Raw genomic sequence first — 6,143 nt, forward strand, 5'->3', positions numbered from 1 at the left:
TTGTCCGGCGTGAATTTGTGCCTTTGTTCAAATGTTTTGGGCATACTTTTAAATCAGAGGTAAGGATCACTCTATATTTCTTTTATTTTGTTGTCTTTTTTTGCATTGTGTATTCCTTTGCTGATAGTTGAGTTCACTTGTATGTACACTATCCAGCACTGCAGTCTGAATCTGTTTTTGCACTATGATGAGCACGCTTCCAGGCCACAGAGCATCAGCCATGCACCTGCGTCTCACCACAGCAACCTCGTGTCATTTAGCTGCTTCTTGAATTTGCCTGCAGAATCCATGGCTGTAAACAGCAAATTCAGCATCAGTGTACGCGTGAGTCAGTGGCATCGTGCAGAAAAGATGTTTATGCTTGTACAGCATTGTCACGCTCTCTGACTGCAAGGAGTTTAAGGGGAGTTGCGGTCTGTTTACATGTGAACCTGAAGGTGTCACAGAAGCCGACAACCTATTTTCAAATCCCAGTGGGATACTGGGGTTTAACCATATGGCATGTGCCAACCTTGTTTTCTCAGATTTGTTTTACATGGACATTTAAGGGCTTTTGGAAGGATTTCTTGGTCATTCATTTACCATGTTTTTCAGTTGCTGACAAAGTACCTTGGGATCAGTTTGTAGTAGTCTTCACCTACCACCTGTGCTGAGTCTGCTGCAATGAAACCTGCACTGCAGCTCATGGTGAGATGGTTCTTATGATGCATATACAGAATAGCTACTTCTGATAAGAGGATTGCTGGTTTCACCTGTTGAGATGACTACCTTTATCATTGTTGTTACCAATAACATTGGTAAATGCTTGTCCACGGTTTGACGAAAGTAGTCCCTCTGTAACCGCAAAGTGTAGGCTTGCTTGTGCTTTATGAGGCAGTTAAGCTAGGCTGTAACAGTTTGCTGTTGTGTGTCAGTGCTGTAATGTCTCACCACTGTTGAATGACTGCTTAGGACAGCAGTTATGTGTGAGATAAAAAACAATTCACAACCTATTATGTTCCCTGCTGTTTTTGGTGATTGTCTGCAGAGATGCATGACCTAAACTCAGGTGTGTCATATGTTTCCTCTCCTGCCACGCCAGACTGTGACTGTGGTCCTTCATTTTTTCCTCAGACCATCTGCTGGCAGTTTTGTCCATGTGGCAGCTGACATCTGCCCTCTTATGTGGGCCTGAGGCCTTACTAAGAAAACCCTCTTCTCTGACATGTTGTTTTTTTCCTGTCTCAAGAAAAAAGTTGTGTTCCCATTCCCCACTTGGCTCAAGGTTTTAGTTATGTAGCTTCCCGGCTTATTGGTGTGGATCAAAAAGTGGAGGCTTAATCCGCTCTGATGTAACCATCACAGGTCTGTAAAACTGCCTGACTTTTGGGGGGATTTATCACATTTCAAGGGCTCAAAATATTGCAATACTTGAGAAACCATGTGTACATTTATTGCTTTTTAAGTAGAATTACATTTCTAAGGAGTTGTAGTCAAATACGCAGTGTGACAAAGTACCCATGTGCATATATCTCCCAGCCTCACAAATCTCTTATTAAATTTTTTCTTTTATTGGTCTTGTTGGCACAAACCAATATACTTGTTTTGTAACAGTGAGCACAAGAGGTTTCACTTACATGTCTTTGGTACCAGAATTTATGTTTTGCTTCATTCCTGTTTCCCTGCAGACACCGACCTCATGCCGAGATGAGAGGTATGTGTATGGTCGTGTGAGAATCATATGAACCAGCTTACGGGTCAAAGTTGGTTTTTCTTTTTTTTTCCTGCAGAGAAATAACAGCATTCCTTTAGTTATCAGCAACTTTGAGGAGAAACGAGGACATGTTTTTAAAGATTAATTTATAAGTATTATAATGCTAGCTTTTTCAGCTGTACGGCTTAGTCATTTGGCAATGAGATAACACATTCCTACTCATATGGTAGCTCCAGTTTGCAGAATGAATCAGGAGTCAGTCAGATAAACTATTATTAGACCTTATAGATGTTCTTTAATTTTGTGTGTTGTAGAACAATAGTAGTTATGCTCAGAGTGTCTCTTTTTTAATATAATATAGCACCATTGTCGTTTGGAGTATCACCTAAACTAATATTACACACAGCTGACTTCTGAACCGAAGTGTGCTTAAGTAAAAATAAGAGGTTTGCTCCTCTTATGAAACAAACATGCGTAAGAACCTAACAGTGAATTCAGCAGTGGTGTGTTTTTTTTTGTTTTTTTTAGTTTTTTTTTTTTAGTTTTCTTCATCTGTTCATCTCTTTGAGAGATTTCTAGATACACTTTAAAGTCAGGGTGAGACTTTAAAGCTGCCAGTGGTCAAAAGCTTTTAAAATGGGGATGGGAGCATCTGGTTTATGTTGCAGATGCACAGTTGGGTTGTAGCTTTCCCCTCCTTGGGGCGCATAAATGGCACAATTCAGTGTTCCTGAAGTCCTCAGGGAAGGAAGAACAGCCTTAATATTCAACAGTTTTCATTTGGTGTATTGCCTTATACTGGTCATGTAAGGCATTGGCCATTTACCACTTTTATCTCAGAAGGTGCTAAAGAAAAGCCACCCAGCCTGGTGATTAAGCTACAAATATCCAGATGCAGCTAGGGCTGTTCGATATAACGATATGTATCGGATAACGATATAAAATCGTCTATCGTTTCATTTTACGCTATCGTTTGTTTCGTGGTGTTGTAAAATAAACTGTTTAGGGCAATATTTTTTTCATGGTTTTGATGGTCACTGTAGTGGCTATATAAATTTCCTAAAGTTCTCTCTTTGTCTTATTTTTAATATAACCACACTACAGACGGACAAGCGCCTGTTTTTATGCGTTGTCGTTAGCAACAACGACGGCAAAACCATCGCGTGTCCGCTGGTTTAGTTTCCACATTAACCTTTCACAATAAAGTTCAAGATCCTGTTGAGACTTTTCAAAATAAACTGAATCACATGAAAGGGTATGCAGAGCGTTTACGGATGAGAAGCAAAAAAGAGTCGTCAGGTGCTAAAAAATAAACCTTAGATTCAAACGTTAGAACAGGCTTTTCCCCGCAGCACATTGTGTAATAAATACTCACAAAGAAAACGGCGGGCGTTACAACTTACGTCTAAAAATGTATCGTTTCATGCATCGGTTAAAACACTCGACTCCAGGTACGCTGCCCAGCTGGAAACACTTCACTAAGTCGAGCTGCCCGAGAGTCACAGAATTTACAGAAAATGTTACATTCTTGTGATTTATATCGTTATCGGGACAATAGATGTCTTAATATCGGGATATGAGATTTTTTTTCATATCGCACAGCCCTAGATGCAGCCATGTTGTTTTTTTGTTTTTTTTTTAAAGGTCAGGGCACATGATGGTGTTCTGATGTCAGATTTATTAACATTTATAGAAAAACAAAAATACATTTCCACCATATAAACGGAGTCAGATTTCAGACCATTTTCTTGGTCAGGTCAAGCCTAATATTGTACAGTGTAGTCAAAACGGGTAATTAATACAGGTGGTGCTAATATGTGCAGTTAGTAAACACTAAATGGCTTTCAGTGGCTAAGTTTTAATTGGTGATTATGGGTACTATAAATTACTGCGCTGATGCGTAATGATTTAATTTTCTTCCCTTGGCTAAGCTACATTTCTGTCACCTTAGAGTTGATAGCCTTTCCCTTTCGGTCGTTTTGCTTCTGTTTGTGATCCCAGAGCTGAGAACATAAAAAACCCATTTCCTTTTCGCCGCTTCTCTGGTAAATGTCTCAGATTCACATTCGGTGAAACTGCACTTCTTTCTTGTTCTTTTTATTACTGTGTCTGGCAATCACAAGAAGGTGCAAACAGCAATGTTAACTAAAAACTATTAAATAAAAGAAGTTAACAGTGCATCCACTCTTTCTTGCACCATGCACGCACACACCATCAGAGAACAAGAATGCAAATGCACATTTCTGTCTTTGTGTGTGCTGTTTTAGTTGTGAGATTTATCCATTTGTCCTCAGGTGTAAAGATTAAATTTGGTCACCATCGTCCTCAGGGAATATGTATCACTCAAGATCTAATTCTGTTGCCTCGATGTGGCCTTGCTCTATTTTTGGACTTATTGTCTCACTATAATGGTTGTAGTTCCTTGGGCAAATTGGCCAGAGGTTGTGTTGCTTATCCACTAGAGGTTTAAATTGACAAGGTAATTTCTTTCCCAAATTCTTAATATCTAAAGTATAAATATCTAAAGAAACAAGATCAAGTACAGATTATGCAGTAGTACAACAGTCTGGGTCACCTGCAGAAGGTACTGAGATGTTGCAGGTTACATTAGACTGTATATAAAAGATGGACGTCAACTGTGATATTATCCATTGTTTTGTAAAAGCTGAGTGTTTTTGCCATTGTCATGTTTTCTTTCTGAAACCAGATGTTATGAGCACTGAAACTGTGAGACTACAGGCTCACACTGCAGGCTGGCTTTGTGTCTCCTTCTGAAGACCAAAGTCTACAAAATGAAATTGTCTATGAATATCACTGAAATTTGAAAGCCCCCCCCCCCCATCGAGTCCATGAGCTGTTCTTTTGAAGCTTATATATAACTAATCTCCAGTTACCTTATTCTATGATCTCAGTAAACACACTTCTAGTACGCCGTTTGGCAAGGAAGGTCACTCCCTGCAGGTATTTGGGTTTAAGCCATTTTCAGCTGGGCTTTCCTTTTCAGACCCAGAAGATATGTCCATGAAGTCTGATTTTTCCTCCCATTGTTTACCACGTATCTGAATGATAGAGGCAATTTGCAGCAGCAGTCCAAGCAGAGAAGCCTAGACTTCCCTCATCCTGGCCACCTCTTCTTGCCCATCTGCCTAGATGGTGGGCCGTCTGGAAGAGGTGGACAATCTCAACTGGCTCCTTTCCAGGTGGAGGACTAGCAGATCTAGCAACCCTGACCAGCAAACCTTAGAAGGAAACTAATTCTGCAGCTTGTATCCGGAACCTCATTCTCCCAGAGTTCATGATCATGGGTGAGGGTACAAACCCAGATTTACCGGTAAATCAAAAGGTTTTACACTCAGCTTTTTCTCCACCGCAACATATCAATATAGCTGCACCTATTAGTCTGTCACTCTCACACTCCATTCTGTCTTACTCAGACCCTGAGATACTTAGGGCATCAACTTGTCCCAGACTATGATTGGACACTCTACTCTTTTCCACCTAAGAAACGTAGTAGAGATATGGTTGTGCTGATTTTCATTACCGCTGCTTCACACTGGGCCATGAACCATTTCAGTGCAAGCTAAAGGTCAACAGCTGATGAAGCCAGCAGGACCAGGAAATCCTTAGGTCATCAAAGTGGAGACCCTCCATGTAGCTACGCCTAGATGTTGTTGAGCTTGTTACTGCCATAATGCTTCATCACCTTTTCTTTATGCGAAAGACTGATTCTCACTTCTCTGCCTCCCTTTTTTTTTTTTTTTTTCAGGGTGCAAGTTTCAGAAGAGTTGTTACACCCCCATTTAATTACACCAAGACTGGGGGCCAAGCAGGCAAAGAAGTGTTTGGTGAGTGAAAAACTTACTGCAGTGTGCTGTGTAATCAGATTTCCCACAGATTCCGGTTCTGTGTGTGACTGTGTTGGGGATGTGGGGAAATGTGTCAGGGTTTTTCTTGGCTCAAAATTGCCTTGTGAACACGTAGTCTACATTTAGTTTAAGGCAAAGAGTCTGACTTACCTGTGCTGAAAGGCAGAGACCTGTTTGGTGGGTAACAAGTCTGTTTTTATTTTCCCCTCTGCAAATCATTCATACAACATACTTTCTGTGTTTGAGCTTAAACTGGTGTCGGTTGCTTCAGATTCTGTTAGTGGATCTAGCTCATAGTGGATCTACCGACCAGCTGCAGTACAAGACAGTGTTGGAGTTCATCCCAGCGTGGGACAATGTCCTCTCTGGGAAAGCAGCTGAATGATATCAAGGATTCCCACAACAGTAGCTTGACTAGCAAGACAGCCTGTAGGGACAACATGACAGCTGGGGCTTTAAACACAAATTTAGAGGATTGTCTGATTGGTTCTGTTCTCTCAGACAGGAATAGATAGATTTCTAATATGAGTTGCCAAACAAGGTACATAGGCACCTGTTTATACACCTCAGCAGCCCACCGAAGT

The 6,143-nt window shown here is 40.8% G+C and overlaps 1 protein-coding gene across 4 annotated transcripts in view; it reads left to right on the top strand.

The window, feature by feature from the left end:
- slc39a10 (solute carrier family 39 member 10) overlaps positions 1 to 6,143 on the top strand; it is a 33,824-nt gene that overhangs the window by 6,154 nt on the left and 21,527 nt on the right. For 2 of the 4 annotated variants that reach the window (XM_013911786.1, XM_013911789.1), the window contains exon 2: positions 5,460 to 5,538. The exons of 1 other annotated variant lie outside the window; for it this stretch is intronic. The gene's annotated coding sequence lies outside the window, so the exon portion shown is untranslated. Of the gene's footprint in view, positions 1 to 39; positions 60 to 5,459; positions 5,539 to 6,143 lie in introns of those variants that run through there. One more of the 4 variants, XM_013911787.1, reaches the window with a different exon arrangement.

The sequence above is a fragment of the Pundamilia nyererei genome, unplaced genomic scaffold, assembly GCF_000239375.1.
Source record: "Pundamilia nyererei isolate P.nyererei 1_Seehausen unplaced genomic scaffold, PunNye1.0 scaffold00071, whole genome shotgun sequence".
NCBI classification, from domain to species: Eukaryota; Metazoa; Chordata; class Actinopteri; order Cichliformes; family Cichlidae; genus Pundamilia; species Pundamilia nyererei.